The sequence below is a fragment of the Herpailurus yagouaroundi genome, unplaced genomic scaffold (assembly GCF_014898765.1).
Source record: "Herpailurus yagouaroundi ecotype Mexico unplaced genomic scaffold, PumYag 141, whole genome shotgun sequence".
Classification (NCBI taxonomy): Eukaryota; Metazoa; Chordata; class Mammalia; order Carnivora; family Felidae; genus Herpailurus; species Herpailurus yagouaroundi.
Genome location: NW_024412396.1, coordinates 10,919,998 through 10,945,823, shown reverse-complemented (window position 1 = coordinate 10,945,823; position 25,826 = coordinate 10,919,998).

Sequence of the window (25,826 nt, the reverse complement as noted above, 5' to 3'; positions counted from 1 at the left end):
CTTCAGAAACTAGAAATTGAACAGAATCTATAAGGAAAGAAGCTAATATCCAGTGCCACAGTGCTCATTGGTATGAAGCAGTCAGGATGAAGAAGAAGGTCCTTGGCCCAACAACACTTCTCTTATGCAGACACTAAATATTCCTGCCCTGGGCACTGGACAGAGATGTGAGCAGTGTCTCTGCCCATGCATATAACATACGATCATGAGAAACCAAGAACTGTTGCTTCTAAGGGCCATAATTCTGCAACTCACACAAAATTCAGCTCTTTTTCCCTCCCCATCTTCCCTTACTCCATAAGCAATAGACAAGGTCTGTGTCCTCACTTTCCTAAGTCACTGTTGAGTTCCACTCCCCTATCTATACACATTAACCTGGATACAATCCGAAACTCGCTTGTGTGACTAGTAGAGGTTGGCATGGTAGCTTTCGACATCACTGGAGCCAAGATGTCAACATGGAAGAAGAAATGGGTGTGTCCATTCTCATCCAAGCATGTTTCAGTCATTGTAGACCATAAAAAGCACTAGATGGTGTTTGAATAAAAAGGAAACAGAATAGGGTAATGTATTATGAACATGTTTGGGAAACAACAAAATGAATTTATGTAGCCTTAAATATTTACTTATTCTACACACAAGTTAAATTTTTTAAAGTGTGGTTCAAAATTAATAATGCCTGGGGAGGAACCAATATGGCAGAACAGCATGGAAGTTTTTTGTGTGTCTCGTGTCCCTGAAATACAGCCAGACCAACACTAAACCATCCTAAACACCTAGAAAACTGATTGGAGGATTAACACAACAGTCTGCACAACCTGAACCACAGAATTCAGCAGGTATGCGGCACAGCGAGGTGAATTTGGGGAGTAAGAAGCCACAAAAGAAAGAGAAAAACTTCATTTTTATTTTCAATTTTTATTAAAAATATTTTTCTTTAATTTTTATAACTATATTTTTTACTTTTGTGTAAATTTTTTCAAATTCTATTTCCATCATTTTATTTTAGTCTACTTCAGTGTATTCACCTTTTCAAATTTTCAAACAATTTCCTTTTTTTTCTTTTTCTTTTATTCTTTTTCATTTCTTCTCTTTTTATTTTTCTTTTTTTTTAATGTTTATTTATTTTTGAGGCAGAGACAGAGCATGAATGGGGGAGGAGCAGAGAGAGAGAGAGGAAGACACAGATTCTGAAGCAGGCTCCAGGCTCTGAGCCGTCAGCACAGAGCCCAACATGGGGTTTGAACTCACAGACCATGAGATCATGACCTGAGCCAAAGTCAGATGCCCAACCGACTGAGCCACCCAGGCACCCCTCTTATCTTTTTCTTGAATGCAGAAAGAGAAAAACTTCCTTTTTACTTTCAATTTCTATTAAAAATATTTTTATTTAATTTTTATTACTATATTTTTTTGCTTTTATGTAAATTTTTTCAAATTCTATTTTACATCCATCAGTTTTTTTTAATTTTTTTTTAACGTTTATTTATTTTTGAGACAGAGAAAGACAGAGCATGAATGGGGGAGGGTCAGAGAGAGGGAGACACAGAATCCAAAACAGGTTCCAGGCTCTGAGCTGTCAGCACAGAGCCCGACACGGGGCTTGAACCCACAGACCGCAAGATCATGACCTGAGCCGAAGTCGGCAGCTTAACCGACTGAGCCACCCAGGCGCCCCTACATCCATCATTTTATTTTAGTCTACTACAGTGTATTCACTTTTTCCAAATTTTGAAACAATTTCTTTTTTTTCTTTTCTTTTCTTTTTTAATTTTTTTTTCTCTTTTTCGTTTCTTTTCTTTTTTCTTAAATACAAGGAAAAAAATTCATACTTGTTCTTAATTTTTAAAAAATATTTGCCTTTAATTTTTTTCTACTATACTCTTTACTTTTGTGTAAATTTTTTCAAATTCTATTTTACCCCCATCATCTCATTTTAGTCTACTTCAGTGTATTCATTTTTTCAAATTCTCAAACTATTTCCTTTTTTTTTTCTCCCCCCCACTTTTTTTTTCCCTCTAATCTGTCAAACCACTTTCAACACCCAGACCAAAACACACCTAGGATCTAGCATCATCTATTCGATTTATGTATGTGTGTGTATTTTTAATTTTTAATTTTAATTTTTTTATTTTAATTTTTTTAATTTCAAATTTTCTACCTCATTAATTCCTTTTCTCCCTTCAAAATGAGAAAACGAAGGAATTCACCCCAAAAGAAAGAGCACAAAGAAACGACAGGCAGGGATTTAACCAACACAGATACAAGCAAGATGTCTGAACCAGAATTTAGAATCACGATAATAAGAATACTAGCTGGAGTCGAAAATAGATTAGAATCCCTTTCTGCAGAGAAAAAAGAAGTAAAAAATAGCCAGAATGAAATTAAAAATGCTATAACTGAGCTGCAATCACAGATGGATGCAGCGGTGGCAAGGATGGATGAGGCAGAACAGAAGATCAGCAATATAGAGGACAAACTTATAGAGAATAACGAAGCAGAAAAAAAGAGGGAGATTAAAGCAAAAGAGCATGATTTAAGAATCAGAGAAATCAGTGACTCATTAAAAAGGAACAACATCAGAATCATAGGGGTCCCAGAAGAAATAGAGAGAAATAGGGGTACAAATAGGGGCACAAATAGGTTATGTGAGCAAATCATGGTGGAAAACTTTCCTAACCTGGGGAAAGACAGACATCAAAATCCAGGAAGCACAGAGGACCCCCATTAGATTCAACAAAAACCGACCATCAACAAGGCATATCATAGTCAAATTCACAAAATACTCAGGCAAGGACAGAAACATGAAAGAAGCAAGGGAAAAAAAGTCCCTAACCTACAAGGGAAGACAGATCAGGTTTGTAGCAGACCTATCCAAAGAAACTTGGCAGGCCAGAAAGGAGTGATGGGATATATTCAGTGTGCTGAATCAGAAAAATATGTAGCCAAGAATTCTTTATCCAGCAAGGCTGTCATTCAAAATAGGAGAGATAAAGTTTCCCAGACAAACAAAAATTAAAGGAGTTTGTGACCACTAAACCAGCCCTGCAAGAAATTTTAAGGGGGACTTTCTGAGGGGAGAAAAGATACCAAAAGCAACAAAGATTAGAAAGGACCAGAGAACACCACCAGAAATTCCAACTCTATAAGCATCATAATGGCAATAAATTTATATCTTTCAGTACTCACTCTAAATGTCAATGGACTCAATGCTCCAATCAAAAGACATAGGGTAACAGAATGGATAAGAAAACAAGATCCATCCATATGCTGTTTACAAGAGACCCATTTTAGACCTAAAGACGCCTTCAGATTGAAAATAAGGGGATGGAGAACCATCTATCATGCTAATGGTCAACAAAAGAAAGCCAGAGTAGCCATACTTATATCAGACAATCTAGACTTTTTTTTTTATTTTTTTTAACGTTTATTTATTTTTGAGACAGAGAGAGACAGAGCATGAACAGGGGAGGGTCAGAGAGAGAGGGAGACACAGAATCCGAAGCAGGCCCCGGGCTCTGAGCTGTCAGCACAGAGCCCGAAGCGGGGCTCGAACTCACAGACTGTGAGATCATGACCTGAGCTGAAGTCAGACACTCAAACGACTGAGCCACCCAGGCACCCCAAGACAATCTAGGCTTTAAAATAAAGACTGTATCAGGAGATGCAGAAGGGCATTATATCATAATCAAGGGGTCTATCCACCAAGAAGACCTAACAATTGTAAACATTTATGCACCAAATGTGAGAGCACCCAAATATATAAATCAATTAATCACAAACATAAACTCATCAATAGTAATACCATAATAGTATGAGACTTCAACACTCCAGTCACAGCAATGGACAGATCATCTAATCAAAAAATCAACAAGGAAACAATGGCTTTGAATGACACACTGGACCAGATGGACTTAACAGATATATTCAGAACATTTCATCCTAAAGCAGCAGAATATACATTCTTCTCCAGTGCACATGGAACATTCCCCAGAATAGACCATATACTGGGACACAAATCAGCCCTAAGTAAGTACAAAAAGATCGAGATCATACCGTGCATATTTTCAGACCACAACGCTATGAAATTCGAAATCAACCACAAGAAAAAATTTGGAAAGGTAACAAATACTTGGAGACTGAAGAACATCCTACTAAAGAATGAATGGGCTAACTAAGCAGTTAAAGAGGAAATTAAAAAGAACATGGAAGTCAATGATAACACCGCAACCCAAAATCTCTGAGATGCAGCAAAGGCAGTTATAAGAGGAAAATATATAGCAATCCAGGCCTTCCTGAAGAAGGAAGAAAGATCTCAGATACACAACCTAACCTTACGCCTAAAGGAGCTGGAAAAAGAACAACAAATAAAACCCAAAACCAGAAGAAGACAGGAAATAATAAAGATTAGAGCAGAAATTAATGCTATCAAAACCAAAAAAAAAAAAAAAAAAAAAACAAAAAACCAGTAGAACAGATCAATGAAACCAGAAGCTGGTTCTTTGAAAGAATTAACAAAATTGATAAACCACTAGCCAGTTTGATCAAAAAGAAAAAGGAAAGGACCCAAATAAATAAAATCCAGAATGAAAGAGGAGAGATCACAACCAACACAACAGAAATACAAGCAATAATAAGAGAATATTATAAGCAATTATATGCCAATAAAATGGGTAATCTGGAAGAAATGGACAAATTCCTAGAAACATATGCACTACCAAAACTGAAACAGGAAGAAATAGAACATTTGAACAGACCCATAACGAGTAAGGAAATAGAATTAGTAATCAAAAAAATCTGCCAAAACACAAGAGTCCAGGGCCAGATGGCTTTCCAGGGGAATTCTATCAAACATTTAAGGAAGAGTTAACACCTATCCTCTTGAAACTGTTCCAAAAAATAGAAATGGAAGGAAAATTTCCAAACTCTTTCTATGAAGCCAGCATTACCTTGATTCCAAAACCAGACAGAGACACCACTAAAAAGGAGAACTATAGGCCAATTTCCCTGATGAACATGGATGCAAAAATCCTCAACAAGATATTAGCCAACTGGATCCAACAATACATTAAAAAATTATTCACCACGACCAAATGGGATTTATACCTGGGACACAGGGCTGGTTCAATATCCGCAAAACAATGTGATTCATCACATCAATAAAAGGACAAGAACCATATGATCCTCTCGGTAGATGCAGAGAAAGCATTTGACAAAAACCAACATCCTTTCTTGATAAAAACCCTCATGAAAGTAGGGATAGAAGGAGCACACCTCGGAGGGAGGGAAGATGGCGGCGTAGGAGGACGCTGGGCTCACCGCGCGTCCTGCTGATCACTTAGATTCCACCTACACCTGCCTAAATAACCCAGAAAACCACCAGAGGATTAGCAGAACGGAGTCGCCGGAGCCAAGCGCAGACGAGAGGCCCACGGAAGAGGGTAGGAAGGGCGGCGAGGCGGTGCGCGCTCCACGGACTGGCGGGAGGGAGCCGGGGCAGAGGGGCGGCTCGCCGGCCAAGCAGAGCCCCCGAGTCTGGCTTGCAAAAAGCGGAGGGGCCTGACGGACTGTGTTCCGACAGCAAGCGCGACTTAGCGGCTGGGAGGTCATAAGTTAACAGCTCTGCTCAGAAAGCGGGAAGGCTGGAGGACAAAGGGAAGGAAAGCTGCTAAGCCCCCGGACGACAGAGCTCAGTTTGGTGGGGAACAAAGGCGCTCGCCAGCGCCATCTTCCCCGCCCATCCCCCAGCCAAAATCCCAAAGAGAACCAGTTCCTGCCAGGGAACTAGCTCGCTCCGCGCAAACACCCAACTCTGCGCTTCTGCGGAGCCAAACCTCCGGCAGCGGATCTGACTCCCTGCTGCTGCCACAGGGCCCCTCCTGAAGTGGATCACCTAAGGAGAAGCAAGCTAAGCCTGCCCCTCCTGCCCCTGTGCACCTTGCCTACCCACCCCAGCTAAGATGCCAGATCCCCAGCATCACAAGCCTGGCAGTGTGCAAGTAGCTCAGACAGGCCACCCCACCCCACAGTGAATCCTGCCCCTAGGAGAGGGGAAGAGAAGGCACGCACCAGTCTGACTGTGGCCCCAGCGGTGGGCTGGGGGCAGACATCAGGTCTGACTGCGGCTCCGCCCACCAACTCCAGTTATACACCACAGCACAGGGGAAGTGCCCTGCAGGTCCTCACCACGCCAGGGACTATCCAAAATGACCAAGCGGAAGAATTCCCCTCAGAAGAATCTCCAGGAAATAACAACAGCTAATGAGCTGATCAAAAAGGATTTAAATAATATAACAGAAAGTGAATTTAGAATAATAGTCATAAAATTAATCGCTGGGCTTGAAAACAGTATAGCTGACAGCAGAGAATCTCTTGCTACAGAGATCAAGGGACTAAGGAACAGTCACGAGGAGCTGAAAAACGCTTTAAATGAAATGCATAACAAAATGGAAACCACCACGGCTCGGATTGAAGAGGCAGAGGAGAGAATAGGTGAACTAGAAGATAAAGTTATGGAAAAAGAGGAAGCTGAGAAAAAGAGAGATAAAAAAATCCAGGAGTATGAGGGGAAAATTAGAGAACTAAGTGATACACTAAAAAGAAATAATATACGCATAATTGGTATCCCAGAGGAGGAAGAGAGAGGGAAAGGTGCTGAAGGGGTACTTGAAGAAATAATAGCTGAGAACTTCCCTGAAGTGGGGAAGGAAAAAGGCATTGAAATCCAAGAGGCACAGAGAACTCCCTTCAGACGTAACTTGAATCGATCTTCTGCACGACATATCATAGTGAAACTGGCAAAATACAAGGATAAAGAGAAAATTCTGAAAGCAGCAAGGGGTAAACGTGCCCTCACATATAAAGAGAGACCTATAAGACTCGTGACTGATCTCTCTTTTGAAACTTGGCAGGCCAGAAAGAGTTGGCATGAGATTTTCAGTGTGCTAGACAGAAAAAATATGCAGCCGAGAATCCTTTATCCAGCAAGCCTGTCATTTAGAATAGAAGGAGAGATAAAGGTCTTCCCAAACAAACAAAAACTGAAGGAATTTGTCACCACTAAACCAGCCCTACAAGAGATCCTAAGGGGGACCCTGTGAGACAAAGTACCAGAGACATCACTACAAGCATAAAACATACAGACATCACAATGACTCTAAACCCATATCTTTCTATAATAACACTGAATGTAAATGGATTAAATGCGCCAACCAAAAGACATAGGGTATCAGAATGGATAAAAAAACAAGACCCATCTATTTGCTGTCTACAAGAGACTCATTTTAGACCTGAGGACACCTTTAGATTGAGAGTGAGGGGATGGAGAACTATTTATCATGCTACTGGAAGCCAAAAGAAAGCTGGAGTAGCCATACTTCTATCAGACAAACTAGACTTTAAATTAAAGGCTGTAACAAGAGATGAAGAAGGACATTATATAATAGTGACAGGGTCTATCCATCAGGAAGAGCTAACAATTATAAATGTCTATGCGCCGAATACCGGAGCGCCCAAATATAGAAAACGATTACTCATAAACATCAGCAACCTTATTGAGAAGAATGTGGTAATTGCAGGGGACTTTAACACCCCACTTACAGAAATGGATAGATCATCTAGACACACGGTCAATAAAGAAACAAGGGCCCTGAATGAGACATTGGATCAGATGGACTTGACAGATATATTTAGAACTCTGCATCCCAAAGCAACAGAATATACTTTCTTCTCGAGTGCACATGGAACATTCTCCAAGATAGATCATATACTGGGTCACAAAACAGCCCTTCATAAGTTTACAAGAATTGAAATCATACCATGCATACTTTCAGACCACAATGCTATGAAGCTTGAAATCAACCACAGAAAAAAGTCTGGAAAACCTCCAAAAGCATGGAGGTTAAAGAACACCCTACTAACGAATGAGTGGGTCAACCAGGCAATTCGAGAAGAAATTAAAAAATATATGGAAACAAACGAAAATGAAAATACAACAATCCAAACGCTTTGGGACGCAGCGAAGGCAGTCCTGAGAGGAAAATACATTGCAATCCAGGCCTATCTCCAGAAACAAGAAAAATCCCAAATACAAAATCTAACAGCACACCTAAAGGAAATAGAAGCAGAACAGCAAAGGCAGCCTAAACCCAGCAGAAGAAGAGAAATAATAAAGATCAGAGCAGAAATAAACAATATAGAATCTAAAAAAACTGTAGAGCAGATCAACGAAACCAAGAGTTGGTTTTTTGAAAAAATAAACAAAATTGACAAACCTCTAGCCAGGCTTCTCAAAAAGAAACGGGAGATGACCCAAATAGATAAAATCATGAATGAAAATGGAATGATTACAACCAATCCCTCAGAGATACAAACAATTATCAGGGAATACTATAAAAAATTATATGGCAACAAATTGGACAACCTGGAAGAAATGGACAAATTCCTGAACACCCACACTCTTCCAAAACTCAATCAGGAGGAAATAGAAAGCTTGAACAGACCCATCACCAGCGAAGAAATTGAATCGGTTATCAAAAATCTCCCAACAAATAAGAGTCCAGGACCAGATGGCTTCCCAGGGGAGTTCTACCAGACGTTTAAAGCAGAGATAATACCTATCCTTCTCAAGCTATTCCAAGAAATAGAAAGGGAAGGAAAACTTCCAGACTCATTCTATGAAGCCAGTATTACTTTGATTCCTAAACCAGACAGAGACCCAGTCAAAAAAGAGAACTACAGGCCAATATCCCTAATGAATACGGATGCCAAAATTCTCAATAAGATACTAGCAAATAGAATTCAACGGCATATAAAAAGAATTGTTCACCATGATCAAGTGGGATTCATTCCTGGGATGCAGGGCTGGTTCAACATTCGCAAATCAATCAACGTGATACATCACATTAACAAAAAAAAAAAGAGAAGAACCATATGATCCTGTCAATCGATGCAGAAAAGGCCTTTGACAAAATCCAGCACCCTTTCTTAATAAAAACCCTTGAGAAAGTCGGGATAGAAGGAACATACCTAAAGATCATAAAAGCCATTTATGAAAAGCCCACAGCTAACATCATCCTCAACGGGGAAAAACTGAGAGCTTTTTCCCTGAGATCAGGAACACGACAGGGATGCCCACTCTCACCGCTGTTGTTTAACATAGTGCTGGAAGTTCTAGCATCAGCAATCAGACAACAAAAGGAAATCAAAGGCATCAAAATTGGCAAAGATGAAGTCAAGCTTTCGCTTTTTGCAGATGACATGATATTATACATGGAAAATCCGACAGACTCCACCAAAAGTCTGCTAGAACTGATCCATGAATTCAGCAAAGTTGCAGGATACAAAATCAATGTACAGAAATCAGTTGCATTCTTATACACTAACAATGAAGCAACAGAAAGACAAATAAAGAAACTGATCCCGTTCACAATTGCACCAAGAAGCATAAAATACCTAGGGATAAATCTAACCAAAGATGTAAAGGATCTGTATGCTGAAAACTATAGAAAGCTTATGAAGGTAATTGAAGAAGATTTAAAGAAATGGAAAGACATTCCCTGCTCATGGATTGGAAGAATAAATATTGTCAAAATGTCAATACTACCCAAAGCTATCTACACATTCAATGCAATCCCAATCAAAATTGCACCAGCATTCTTCTCGAAACTAGAACAAGCAATCCTAAAATTCATATGGAACCACAAAAGGCCCCGAATAGCCAAAGTAATTTTGAAGAAGAAGACCAAAGCAGGAGGCATCACAATCCCAGACTTTAGCCTCTACTACAAAGCTGTCATCATCAAGACAGCATGGTATTGGCACAAAAACAGACACATAGACCAATGGAATAGAATAGAAACCCCAGAACTAGACCCACAAACGTATGGCCAACTCATCTTTGACAAAGCAGGAAAGAACATCCAATGGAAAAAAGACAGTCTCTTTAACAAATGGTGCTGGGAGAACTGGACAGCAACATGCAGAAGGTTGAAACTAGACCACTTTCTCACACCATTCACAAAAATAAACTCAAAATGGATCAAGGACCTGAATGTGAGACAGGAAACCATCAAAACCTTAGAGGAGAAAGCAGGAAAAGACCTCTCTGACCTCAGCCGTAGCAATCTCTTACTCGACACATCCCCAAAGGCAAGGGAATTAAAAGCAAAAGTGAATTACTGGGACCTTATGAAGATAAAAAGCTTCTGCACAGCAAAGGAAACAACCAACAAAACTAAAAGGCAACCAACAGAATGGGAAAAGATATTTGCAAATGACATATCGGACAAAGGGCTAGTCTCCAAAATCTATAAAGAGCTCACCAAACTCCACACCCGAAAAGCAAATAACCCAGTGAAGAAATGGGCAGAAAACATGAATAGACACTTCTCTAAAGAAGACATCCGGATGGCCAACAGGCACATGAAAAGATGTTCAGCGTCGCTCCTTATCAGGGAAATACAAATCAAAACCACACTCAGATATCACCTCACGCCAGTCAGAGTGGCCAAAATGAACAAATCGGGAGACTATAGATGCTGGAGAGGATGTGGAGAAACAGGAACCCTCTTGCACTGTTGGTGGGAATGCAAATTGGTGCAGCCGCTCTGGAAAGCAGTGTGGAGGTTCCTCAGAAAATTAAAAATAGACCTATCCTATGACCCAGCAATAGCACTGCTAGGAATTTATCCAAGGGACACAGGAGTACTGATGCATAGGGGCACTTGTACCCCAATGTTCATAGCAGCACTCTCAACAATAGCCAAATTATGGAAAGAGCCTAAATGTCCATCAACTGATGAATGGATAAAGAAATTGTGGTTTATATACACTATGGAATACTACGTGGCAATGAGAAAAAATGAACTATGGCCTTTTGTAGCAACGTGGATGGAACTGGAGAGTGTGATGCTAAGTGAAATAAGCCATACAGAGAAAGACAGATACCATATGGTTTCACTCTTATGTGGATCCTGAGAAACTTAACAGGAACCCATGGGGGAGGGGAAGGAAAAAAAAAAAAAAGAGGTTAGAGTGGGAGAGAGCGAAAGCATAAGAGACTGTTGAGAACTGAGAGCAAACTGAGGGTTGATGGGGGGTGGGAGGGAGGAGAGGGTGGGTGACGGGTATTGAGGAGGGCACCTTTTGGGATGAGCACTGGGTGTTGTATGGAAACCAATTTGACAATAAATTTCATATATAAATAAAAAAAAAAAAAAAAAAGAAGGAGCACACCTCGAGATCATAAAAGCCATATATGAACGACCCAACACTAATATCATCCTCAATGGGGAAAAACTGAGAGCTTTCCCCCTAAGGTCAGGAACAAGACAGGGATGTCCACTCTCGCCACTGTTATTTAACATAGTATTGGAAGTCTTAGCTTCTGCAATCAGACAACACAAAGAAATAAAAGGCATCCAAATTGGCCTGGAGAAGGTCAAACTTTCACTCTTCACAGATGTCATGATACTGTATATGGAAAACCCAAAAGATTCCACAAAAAAACTACTAGAATTGATTCGTGAATTCAGCAAAATTGCAGGATATAAAATCAATGCACAGAAATTGGTTGCATTCCTAAACACCAACAATGAAGTGATAGAAAGAGAAATCAAGGAATCAATCCCATTTAAAATTCCACCAAACACCATAAAATACCTAGGAATAAATCTAACCAAAGAGGTAAAAAATCTATATACTAAAAACTATAGAAAGCTTATGAAAGAAATTGAAGAAGACACAAAAAAATGGAAAAATATTCTATGCTCCTGGATTGGAAGAACAAATATTGTTAAAATGTCGATACTACACAAAGCAATCTACATATTCAATGCAATCCCTATCAAAGTAACACGAGCATTCTTCACAGAGCTAGAACAAATAATCCTAAAATTTGTATGGAACCAGAAAAGACCCCAAATAGCCAAAGAAATCTTGAAAAAGAAAACCAAAGCAGGAGGCATCACAATCCCAGACTTCAAGCTATACTACAAAGCTGTAATCATCAAGACAGTGTGGTACTGGCACAAGAACAGACACTCAGATCAATGGACAGAATAGAGAACCCAGAAATGGACCCACAAACATATGGCCAACTAATCTTTGACAAAGAAGGAAAGAATATCCTATGGAATGAAGACAGTCTCTTCAGCAAATGATGCTGGGAAAACTGGACAATGACATGCAGAAGAATGAAGCTGGACCACTTTCTTATACCATACACAAAAAGAAACTCAAAATGGATGAAAGACCTCAATGTAAGACAGGAAGCCATCAAAATCCTAGAGGAGAAAGCAGGCAAAAACCTCTTTGATCTTGGCCGCAGCAACTTCTTACTCAACACATCTCCGGAGGCAAGGGAAACAAAAGCAAAAATGAACTACTGGGACCTCATCAAAATAAAAAGCTTCTGCACAGTGAAGGAAACAATCAGCAAAACGAAAAGGCAACTGACGGAATGGGAGAAGATATCTGCAAATGACATATCAGATAAAGGGTTAGTATCCAAAATCTATAAAGAATTTATCAAACTCAACACCCAAAAAACAAATAATCCAGTGAAGAAATGGGCAAAAGACATGAATAGACACTTCTCCAAAGAAGACATCCAGGTGGCTACTGACACATGAAAAAATGCTCCACATCATTCATCATCAGGGAAATACAAATCAAAACCACAATGAGATACCACCTCACACCTGTCAGAATGGCTAACATGAACAACTCAGGCAACCACAGATGCTGGGGAGGATGCGGAGAAAGAGGATCTCTTCTGCATTGTTGGTGGGAGTGCAAGCTGGTGCAGCTACCTTTGAAAACTGTACGGAAGTTCCTCAAAAAACTAAAAATAGAACCACCCTACGACCCAGCAACTGCACTACTAGGCATTTATCCACGGGATACAGGTGTGCTGTTTCGAAGAGACACATGCACCCCCATGTTTATAGCAGCACTATCAACAATAGCCAAAGTATGGAAAGCGTCCAAATGTCCATCGATGGATGAATGGATAAAGAAGATGTGGTATATATACACAATGGAGTATTACTCAGCAATCAAAAAGAATGAAATCTTGCCATTTGCGACTACATGGATGGAACTGGAGGGTATTATGCTAAGTGAAATTAGTCAGAAAAAGATAAAAATCATATGACTTCATTCATATAAGGACTTTAAAAGATAAAACAGATGAACATAAGGGAAGGGAAACAAAAATAATATAAAAACAGGGAGGGGGACAAAACAGAAGAGACTCATAAATATGGAGAACAAACTGAGGGTTATGGGAGGGGTTGTGGGAGGGGGGATGGGCTAAATGGGTAAAGGGCATTAAGGAATCTACTCCTGAAATCACTGTTTCACTATAGGCTAACTAATTTGGATATAAATTTTTAAAAATAAATTAAGAATGCCTAAATGTATTAAAACTCTGTATTAATTGAAGATAATAAAACAAAAAGTCAAAGAGAAAGATAAGGAAAGGAAACTTCCAAGAATGGATAAACTGGTTTTGAATAAGATGATTTGGGTAGTCAATTCTTTTCTTCATTTTCAAATTAGAAATATGATACAAAGAATTAAGTCGCTTCTTGTAGGTGATATAAGAATTATACAAGAGGGGTTCATGGATGGTTCACTTGGTTAAGCATCCAACTCTTGATTTCGGCTCAAGTCATGATCTCATAGTTTGTGAGATCGAGCTCCACATCAAGCTCTGGGATGACAGCCAGAGCTTGCTTAGGATTCTCTCTCTTCCTCTCTCTGTCTCTCCCCAGCTTTCTCTGTCTCTCACAATAAATAAACAAGCTTAAAAAAAAAGAATTATACAAGAATGCTGATAATCATGGTTTATTACAATAGTTAAATTTAAAATATGAATATTATAGTTACATATATAAATATACACCTTACTAATAATTCCCTTTATTTTTTTTTTAATTTTTTTTTCAACGTTTATTTATTTTTGGGACAGAGAGAGACAGAGCATGAATGGGGGAGGGGCAGAGAGAGAGGGAGACACAGAATCGGAAACAGGCTCCAGGCTCTGAGCCATCAGCCCAGAGCCCGATGTGGGGCTTGAACTCACGGACCGTGAGATCGTGACCTGGTTGAAGTTGGACGCTTAACCGACTGCGCCACCCAGGCACCCCAAAAATTCCCTTTAAAAGAAAAAAAGTACCATCCTACCAACATGCCTATTTAATGTAGAATTCATATTTTGAATGTAGAGTCATATTAGATAATCCCTCTTCCTAACAGGAAAGTGTGTGAGTGTGAGTGTACATGAGCATATGTGTATGAGCATACACATACACCCTACCATTTTACTTCAAGTCAGTGTCATCAAGTGCATTATCTTATAGTGTATCTATAACAAACACTACTAAGGAAACCCAATCTTACTAGGACCAGTCTTAATTTTTTTTAATTAAATGGCAACAACAAAAATAATGGGCTTTGGAATCACATAGAACCATATTTAAATCCTGGCTCCACTGTGCAAAGTTGAGGAAACAAATGAGTGACAACTCTAAGGCATGGTTTCCTTCACTGTAAATTGGAAAGCTACTCCCCATAGGGTTATAATGTGAATTAGTGATTTGAGGACACCCAGCATGCAGCACATAAATTCTGGGCATTCAATAAATTTAATCCGCTTCCCTTTAATTCAAACATGAGTGATTTATGCACAAATGTTTCTAAGATGTACATGACACTATTAATAAACAAATGACTGCAGTTAATAATGCCAAAAAGTTGAGGCCCCTGGGTGGCTCAGTCAGCTGAGTGGCCAACTTCAAATCAGGCTATGATCTCATGGTTTGTGGGTTCAAGCCCCATGTTGGGCTTTCTGCTGTCAGCAATGAGCCCTCTTCAGATCCTCTGCCCCCTTCTCTCTCTACCGTCCCTTGCTCATGCTCGCTCTCTCTCAAAAATAAATAAATATTTTGAAAAATAATAATGCCAAAAAGCATGATTTAAAATTTCTTTTGCTAATATTTGCCTTATGAGACCATTACTCTGAGTTAAGGATATAGCCACTTCACCTTAAACACTATAATTGGCATTTATTAACCAAGAGAATTTAGACAGAAGGAGTTTTGTATCCGATCATCTTTCAATTTAGTGACCAAAGGGGTGACTGGCTGACTCAGTCCATAGATCATGTGACTGTTGATCTCCGGGTTGTGAGTTTGAGCCCCATGTTGGGAGTAGAGTTTACTTAAAAAAAAAAAAAAAAAATCTAGTGACCAGAAAGCAATGCCAAACCTAAAATGGAATGTAAGGAGGATTATTAAAGGATAATATATGACTCCTGTTTATTAAAGAGAAACAAATGTCTCAGGAGTTTGTAAATCACTCATAAGCCTTAGACAGCACAGCAAAGGAAAGTAAACAAAAGGATACATGAAATACCAATTGTTAAACTAGCCCTTTCCCTTTTCCTTATTCTGCTGACAGAAAGTGGAGCCCTTAAAGTAAAGGCCCCTAATCAAGGGACATCACCAATTCTAATGTTTAAATTTGCCAGTGTCCCTAAACTGGAAAAGTTCAAATATAGGGAGGAAAATCCAGGAATAGCAATAAATCTTGAGTAAATTAAATACTAGAATCCGAATAAGATTCACTCAACTTTAAAGAAAGACCAGAGACAAGAATTTTTGAGATTTCAGTCCATCCTTGTGGGATCCTGCTTGTGCTTGTGGTTCCAGCTCATTCTTGTTCTTCTGCACTTAGCACTTTAGGGGCATGTTCGCTTCCCTGCCTGACCTGTGTCCACACATTCCAGCATCACATGTGAAGATGACAGCCTTTCAAAGACTGCCTGACCAGCTCCCAAAATTACATAAGGTCACATTCCTGTAACACATCCCTTTGTGTGTGGATGTGTGTATCTATACATACGTATATACATGTATATCAAGGAAATTGTTACATGGATGTGACCTTACCTAACTGTGAGAACTAGGGGTTTATATATATCCATATATGTTTATATAATCGAAATATTTATATAATATATATATTTCTCTGAAACCTAACACCCATATACTTAAAATATATTGATACTTTCCTTTCTTTTCTCTAGATATCTCAAATCTCTTTGCTCTTTTCAAAGTGGGAGAGAAAAAAGCAAAAATAATTTTAAAATACCTTTCTCATGCTCTCATGCTCTTACCCTCTCTCTCCTTCAGGTTATTAGGCCTTATCAGGGTGAAATTATAGAATAAATTATACCCAAAAGCAATATTCCATGTCTTTCTTATTACCAGAAGCTCAATTGATTCAGGTGTCAGTGGTCTACCTGCCTCCTCCTGGGATGCTGGGCCCTCCTCAGCCTCATGGAAAACATTTTGATTAGCCAAAGCCAATCATGGTCACTTCTTTCTCTTGCCAATGGTTAGGTTAGGAATGGGCAAGTGACACAATTCTAGCCACTAAGATGATTGGGGATGTCTATTGCAGGCAAGGAGGCTTTAGGAAATTTTTCCCTCTCCTTAAAAGGGAACATAAAGAAGAGAAGCCCTCCTTTCTAGCCTAGAGTTAAGATTACTAATCAGTTGACCTTAAAACAGAAAGATTACCCTGGTTTATCCAGGGAGGGGCTGGGGGCAGTGTAATCACAAGAGTCGTTAAAAATAAAAGAGAAAGGCTGAAGAGATGAGTCATACTAGAGAAGAAAGGCACAGAGAGATGCGATATTACTGGTTTAGAAGATGGAGAAAGGAAGTCACAAGCCCAGAAATGTGGGTAGCCTCTGGTTGCCAGAGAGGTAGGGAAATAGATTCTCCCCTAGAACCTCCAGAAAGGAACAAAACCCTGATGACATATGGTTTTTAGGCAGAGAGATCCATATGAGCTGTCTCACCTACAGAACTGTAAGACAATAGATTTGTGTTGTTTTAAGCCACTAGATTTGTACTAATTTGTTTCAGAAATGATAAGAAACTAATACAGCACTTTGATTATAATGCTGATATACCTGAATTCAAGAAATCAATGGCAGGAGTAGAAGGTAAAAGAGATCTGGCTTCCCCCTGGAGTCTTAGTTGATCCAAACTTACTATGTTCAAAATAATTACTCAAGTCAATGTGGACTACATTAGTATCCAAGTATAACACAGCCACTAAGCTCTGCACTTATATATCATTATGTCCAATTCCGAGCATCACGTTTGAAGAGGAACATCTGCAACTAGAGTGCCCATGTGACAGCACAAGAACAGCCAAGAGCCCTGAGGATGCTCACCTTGGAGGAGACCTAAAGGAAAGTGATAATATCTGCAAACCTTTATGCAGTTGTCATGTGTAAGTGGGAATAAGACTGTGTTCTCCATGGTATAGATTAGACCAATAGGTAGAAATAGAGGAATGAGGTTTCATCACAATATATGGAAGAGTTTTTTCCATTCAGAGATGACCACTGTTGGAAGGTGCTGCCTTTGAATAAGAACACTTGATGTCATTGAAGGACATTCCTAGCTAGAGTGGGTCTCAATTCTCTTCTAAAATCCCTTCTAGGGGCACCTGGGTGGCTCAGTCAGCTAAGTATCCAATTCTTGATTTCAGTTCAGGTCATGATCTAATGATCATGAGATCAAATTCCACATCAGCCTCTGCATTGTCAGCCCAGAGCCTGCTTGAGACTCTCTCCCTCTTTCTCTCTCTGCCCTGCACTCGCTCCCTCTCAAAATAAACATTTAAAACAACAAAATCCCTTCTAAATCTAAGGACCTATTGATTTTTTGGTTTTTGTTTCTTGTTTTTGAGATAGAGAAAAAGAGCAGATGAGAGTAGATGTGGGGGATGTGCAGAGGGAGAGATAGAATCCCAAGCAGGCTCCATGCCCAGTGCAGAGCCCAACACCAAAGAATCACAACCGTGAGATCATGACTTGAGTCTAAATCAAGAGTTGGTCACTTAACTGAATGAACCACACAGGTGCCTCTCTATTGACTTTTTAAGTGAGAGTTTTTGGAGAGTAGCATGGTACCTACCCTATAGTCAGCACTCAATAAATATTTGTTGAATGACTGAGTGAGGTAGGCTTGGAGGCATAGGTCACAGACTGCAAAATTCATCCCTCCACAGCTTCCCTATGTTGGCAATGCTTTGATAGGTATTTCTGGCCTGAAAACACTATCAGCCCAATTATCACGAATAAGTACTTAACATCCAGGCAGTGCAACTGATTATTCTCACTCTAGTGTTTCACAATTCACAGAAAGCAACAGAATTTATTGCTCCACAGGTGGTTTCAAAACAGTGGTCACATCCTTTCTAGCTATTCATTCTGTGCAATCCTCTCTTAAAGATAAAACAATGAGTTGCCTAACAAGTAGTCTTGGTGGTGATGAGGTTGAATAGTATCTTTGTATTTGCCCCAATGCTAGGAGCCTTTTCAACACTGCCATCTGGCCTAAACCAAATGACAATGCTGGTTTCTTGGCTGGCTCAGCCTCCAAGCTTGCTCTGCCTTTTTGGTTTCTCTGAAATCCAAGGCTTGTCTACCTCAGAATCAAAATAAGTGGCTACTACAAAGGCTTTTGGGGGTGGGTTGGTTGGTTGGTTAGGTTTTGCTGTTGTTGTTTTGGGTCAAGAAATTATGCTTAATTCCCTTAGATGAAATACTACATTGCCCTCTCCTATTTCTCTCTAAAAACAGAGATAGTCTAGTTCAGAGTAAGAGTGAGGAGGTCATACATTGACTGCTTTCCTTAGGCTTGGAGGTACTGGGGCATCAGACCTCTGAGCACTGCAAGGGGGAAAGGAGAAAAGACTGAAAGGTGGAAAAACAAAGACATCTTGCACTATTCAGAACTACAGGAAACTCTAGGCAACTCCCATGGTGTCACAGCTTGCTGAGGAACAAATTCTAGAACAAATTTAACTAATGAACAAATTCTAGAAACTCATTGAATGAATTCTCCTTGGTTTCCACTTCCCCTCACAGTGTCAGGTCTTGGTTCCAGAGCCATTTTGTAGAGTGTGACTCTGTTCCCCTGATGGAACCAAGGATAGACATGAGGTCTAAGCTGGACCAGTTAGAATTCATTTCTTAATATTTGTTTATTTATTTATTTTGAGAGAGAGAGAATGCATGCAATCATGAGCAGGGAAGGACAGAGAGAGAGAGAGAAAGAGAATCCCAAGCAGGCTCTGCATTGTCAGTACAGAGCCCAATGTGGGGCTCAATCCCATGAACTGTGAGATCATGACCTGAGCCAAAATCAAGAGTCAGACACTTAGCTGACTAAGCGACCTAGGCACCCCTCATTTGCTAATATTTGAACTGAAATAGTGGCAAAGGAAGAATGGAAAGAGACAGACTGGCTTAGTCTATTGTGATGCCTCATCCAGTTACAATGAAAACAGCCTTTGGACATGTGGGCTGTCCATCTTATGATCAAAGGGGCAGAGGAAATAGGTCTATGGACAGAATGAAGCAGCCACACGAAGAGGTAGCAACAAAAGCATCAAGATAGTGTGCCATGACTGATTCTAGGCCCTCCAAAGGCCTAGCTACACTCTTGCTCTGGGTTACTTGAGTAACCCTTGTTATCTTGAAAGTTATTTTTTCCTTAGCTAATTTTAACTGGAGTCTTACATGCCACCAAAAAATCACTATACTATATACCCATGCACAACTTGGCTAAACTGAACTACACTTTCCAGAATTCCCTTTCCTATATATTCCCAATTAGGGCTGGCCATAGGAAAGATTCCTGTGGGAGATTTGGTGGGCAGAAATCATCAGCAGCAATCTGTAGCTCCCACAGACTATTTATCTTTGCTGGCTCAACTCATTATCATTAGGCAGGAGCTGGGCCTAAAACTTGCTCTACTTTCCCCTGGATCTTGCTTTAGCTTCTCCAACTCTGGGGCCAGGTGTGTGTGTGTGTGTTTAGCTCTGTGATGAAGAATTCCAAATGTTACTTTTATCCATATATTATTTCATCCTGTTGAAATAGGCCCATCCTCCCAACCTATGGAGAGCATTTTGATTATCTGCCATTCTGTATATTATCTTTCTAAGCTTCATTAGAGCTACAATCTTTTTTTTTAATGTCTTATTTATTTTTGAGAGAGAGAGAGAGTGCATGCAAGCAGGGGAGGGGCAGATAGAGAGGGAGACAGAGGTCAGAAGCGGGCTCTGCACTGAGAGTGGAGAGCCAGCCCGATGCAGTGGCTGAAACTCACAAACTGTGAGATCATCATGGGAGCTGAAATCAAGAGTCGTAAGCTTAACAACTGAGCCACCCAGGTGCACCCATTATAGCTACAATCTAACCCCTAACTGTCCTTTCCAACCCTTTCTTATTAATACTCCTTGGGGGCCTTCTATCTTCTAGAAAGGCATTGGACAAGAATGGAATGAGATCTAATAAATTAATGTGCCACCCCTACCTTATACATTTAAACAAGTGTTTCTGAGAATAATGGTAACCCAAAGGAATGAATTCTGCAGAAATGAACATTTCAGTCCTCAGATTGGGAAGGAGATATTTTAAGGTAAAGGGGGACTTAACATAAGTGGCTGCCTAGTCTGGCTACTCTTGTGGAAAGCTGTGGCTGTTGCACCAGCAAATAGGAAACCCCACCTTCTCACATCTCTTACAGACATTCCTCACCTTTTTCTCTTCCTTTCTCAGAGAACTGCAAGATCCTGAGGTCAGGAAAGCGTCTGGCTTATTCCTAATCTTGTCTCCCATATATCGCATTTGACCTGCACAAGTAGTTACTGGATAATAATCGCTATTCTTTGTAATATAAACTTGCATAACACCCACTTTGACACTGAGGACTCAGGAAATCCTAGCCAACCCTAAACTACAGGACAAACACCATCCTGCCAGTCCTTAACAGTGGATACATTGCCACCACCATTTCATAACATCTGAAAATAAGAAAAGGAGGGAAGAATAAGAAAGGGGGTGATTTACTCCTTTTTATCAAACCTACAGTTACTATTTAAACTATGGGTTAATCAGGGGCACCTGGGTGACTCAGTGGGTAAGTGACTTGACTTTAGCTCAGGTCACGATCTCATGGTTCATGAGTTCAAGCCCTGCATAGGGCTCTCTGCTGTCAGCATGGAGCCCGCTTCAACTCCTCTATCCGCCTCTCTCTCTGCACCTCCCCTGCACACATGCTCTCTCTCAAAAATAAACATTAAAAAATAAATAACACTATAGGTTAACCAAATATATTATGCTTAGGCCCTTTTAATTCTGACTTTCTAAAAGTAATTTAAATTATACCACCTGAGAAAGTGTGCATACTATGTTAACTGTTTAAGACAGGAAAGGAAGATATGAAATAGATAGATATCAAAACAGGAGTGGGGGGGGGGGAGAGCCTGGCTGGCTCAGTCAATGGAGTGTGCAACTCTTGATCTCAGGGTTGTGCATGTGAGCCCTACATTGGGTATGGAGATTACTTTAAATTCAAATCTTAAAAAACAAAACAAAACAAAAAACAGAAAATGGGTATCTATAGCAGGAGGAAAGAAATAAAGTGGAGAGGACAAAGATAGAAGCTGGATTTCTTTTCATATACTTTTGTTGATTTGACTGTAGAATCGTGTAAATATTTTATATCATTATAAAACAAAATTAAATTTTAAAAAGCAATCCTTTTAAGCTTAGGCTAAGAGTCCATACTCAAAAAGCTGTTATACTGTATGATTCCATTTATATGACATTCTGGATAAAAGCAAAACCACAGGTACAGAAAACAAATCTGGGGTTGCTAGGAATGTTCAGGGCAATTGTGGGGTGTGATGGAACTGTTCTTTATCTCAGTTTTAGTGCAGGGTACAAGATTGTACTCTTTTGTCAAAATATGCAGAACTATACATTAATAAAGAGGATTTTTTTAAAAAGGATGGATTTTGCAGTATATAAATTATACTTTAATAAAAAGAAGTATATAAAATCTTTAATAATAAAAAGCCAGAAGACTTGAATGTATGTCCAGTTGATTGTATAACCACCACAACAAATCATTCCAAGTGACTTTAAAACACAATAATGTGTCTGGTCATTCTTTTGGCAATATACACTTCTGATAAAAACAGCTGCAAATTAATCATATTGCTTAGGTGTGCTTAGTGTGGAACAAGGGAAATGAGTAATTACAATGGCGTTAAGGACCAAGATCTTGATGTAGGAGAAAGGAGGCCTGGATGTAAGATCAATTAAATTAAGTAAAAACCCAAATTTTAAAATCAGAAGTATCAGTATTAATTCAAATTTTATTTTATCTTAAATATTTCCTGTATCTGTCCATTGAAAACACCTAGAAATAATGATCAAAGTGGAAACACTATGCACCTGTAGTACTCTGGTAGTTATCTCTAAAATACCTCAGGGCTTCTGGAGAAATGGCAGAATCAGTTCTAGAGCAGGAAATGTAAAAGATGAGCCTGGAACAGTCTGTTATGACCAAAAAGAAGTCATCAAACACTATCAGAGTTGCATCTAGAGGACCCAGGAGCCAACTTGAATGCTCCCACTGGCCAAATAATGGAAAATATTAGGTGCCAATAAGGAAAATACCTGCAATGGATTAAATATATCACATGTGTTTAAATCCATAAGTTTACAGGGGCACCTGGGTGGCTCAGTCGGTTAAGCGTCCGACTTCGGCTCAGGTCATGATCTCACGGTCTGTGAGTTCAAGCCCCGCGTCGGGCTCTGTGCTGACAGCTCAGAGCCTGGAGCCTGCTTCGGATTCTGTGTCTCCCTCTCTCTCTGACCCTCCCCCGTTCATTCTCTGTCTCTCTCTGTCTCAAAAATAAACATTAAAAAAAAAAAAATCCTTAAGTTTACAATGATAATAAAAAGCACTAGTCATCACTGGAGCATGCTAGGGAACCACTTCCTACAAAGGGAAAAAAAATCAAGCACCTTTCCCACCTTTCCTTTATGAACCAAACCTCAGAGAACCCTAGTGGTTGCTGAGGGAAAGATTTTCTGTAAGATGGAAGTATTCCAACTAATAAAGGAAGAAGTAAAAATAGAATATCCCCCTTTGGAATGCTTTATGAATTAATGTATCTAGAAAATAATCATCAGTGGTTGCTAACCTCTCCACAGGGAGAATACCAGCCATTATGTACCTCCTAGTAGAGTACTCAACACAACAACCTATCAAGTATTTAATCTGATCAACCACTAAATTTAACCCTGAATTTATAGGAAAAACAGGGTGCAGAGAGACACATTTATCAACACCATAAAAAGGCAATCAGCAAAATAAAGACTGTGGGAAACTCCCGATTACTTCAACAACAAAGAAGATTGAAACGGAAAAAGAAAGTAAAGCCATAAATTAAAAGAAATTTAAGAAATCTAACTGCAATGATTAAACTTTATTTGGATCCTGATTGTAACAAAGTGCTATATATAATCAGTCAAGGAAATATGTGAACATGAGATATTAGACAGTATTGACTACTATTTTTAATTTTATTAATTATTGTTACTATAACTAGTTTTAGGTATGATATTGGTGTTATGTTTATTTTCTTTAAAAAAAGCTTAATGTGGAAATCTTTACAGATGAAATAAATATGTAAGATTTGTTTCAAAATAATTACTGAGATGGCAGGGATGGAAGTAGGTAGAGTCTACATGAAATAAGATTGTCTGTGAATTGGTAATTACTGAAACTAAGTGATGGGAATGCTGGGTTTCATTAAACTATCCTATTTTTGTATATATTTGAGATGCGTAGTTAAAAATCATAAATTTAACTGTGCACTGTAAAACTGAACGACCTAAACTTACAACATTTACTGTTTCAAAATGGTAAAGACTTAGCTTTATCCCTCATAAGAAGAAAGCACAATCTGGATTTATTTTGAAACTTACAGGAAGCAGAACAGATTCTATCATGACAAAATGCAATTATCAGAAGAATAAGACTGACTTCTGAGAAGAAGGGGAAAAATGTAGGTCAAGACAACACAAGAACATTTCTTATAAATAAACATTTCATGAAGAAGTGTTATTGATCACCGGAAAGTCAATCCATTTTTAAATTACGTTTACTTTCATAACAGATTTGATATATAATTCATTTACCACACAATTTGCCCATTTAAAATGTACAATTCATTGGTTTTCAGTATATTCAGATATGTACAACTATTATCACAGAAGGCTTTAAAATATTCTTATCATCCCACAAAGAAGCCCCATACCCATTAGCAGTGATTCCCCATCCCTGCGCCACCCCCAACTGCCACCCTTAGGCAGCCACTAATCTGCCTTCTGTTCTCTGGATTTACCTATTGTGAGCATTTAATATAAATGGAATCATGCAATATGTGTTCTTTTGTGTCTGTCTCTTTCATGGTTCGTCCATGTTATTGCATTATTAGTACTTCATTCCTTTTTACGGCCAAATAATATTCCATTTAAGATATACCACATTTATTTATTTATCTATTCATCAGTTGAAAGGCAGTGGCATTGCTTCCACCTTTTGGTTCTTATAAATACTGTTGCTATGAACATCTGGGTATATGCCTACATGTGAAATTGTTGAATTATACGGTAACTCTATATTTAAATTTTTGAGGAACTATGAGACTATTTTTCCAAATGGCTGCATCATTTTACATTCCTGCCACCAGGGTGTAGAACTACAATTTCTCCATATCCACACTAACACTTTTTATTATCTTTTTTATGCTAGCCATCCCATGAGATCATGACCTGAGCCAAAGTCAGATGCTTAACCAACTGAGCCACCCAGGCACCCCTTAAGAGAAATTTCTAATTAAACATTTAGGAAAACAATAGGTTTGAGGTTCCTCAAAAAGTTAAAAATATAACTACCCCGTAATACAGCAATTGTACTAGTATTTACCCAAAGAACACAAAAGTACTAATTCAAAGGGATACATGCACTCTGATGTGTATAGCAGCGTTATCTACAATAGCCAAATTATGGAAACAGCCAAAGTATCCATCTACTGATGAATGGATATTACTTGGCCATAAAAAGAATAAAATCTTACCATTTGCAATGACATGGATAGAGCTAGAGAGTATTATGCTAAGTGAAATAAGTCGGGCACAGAAAGACAAATATCATATATTTCACTTATATGTAGAACTTAAAAAACAAAACAAACAAAGGAAAAAAGAGAGACAAACTCTCTCAAAGTTAAGAAACAGACTCTTAACTATAGAGAACTGATAGTTAACAGAGGGGAGGTGGGTGGGGGGGATGGGTTAAATAGATGATGGGGATCAAGGACTGTACTTGTAATGAGCACTGGGTGTTGTACAGAAGTGTTGAATCACTATATTGTAAACTTGAATCTAATATTACACTATATGTTAACTAACTGGGAATTGAATAAAAACTTAAAAAAAAATAAATATCTGAGGAAGCCTAACAGATTAAGTGTAACTGGAAGAAGGTGTGTTGTCTAATTCAGATAAATTAATGGAATAAAAGTAAACAACCCAAGACCACCTGATTTTGACATTTTGAATGTGGTACTCAATTTTTAAGTAATCTCTATGCCCAATGAAGGGCTCAAACTCACGACCCTAGGATCAAGAGTCACATGTTTTATCAACTGAGCCAGCCAGGCAGCCCTTGAATGTGGAACTTAAATAAGTGAGCCTGTCTAACATAAGAATATGGACTGAGCCATCTAGTACCCCCAAAAGAGGAAGCAAACATTGGAAAATCACAGAAGTGACTGTTTACTCACAAAGATAAACAAAAATGAACCTACCACAGGCCCTGAAAGAAAGCATGTTGGGAGAAACTTTCTAGAATAAAAGGGAAAATCT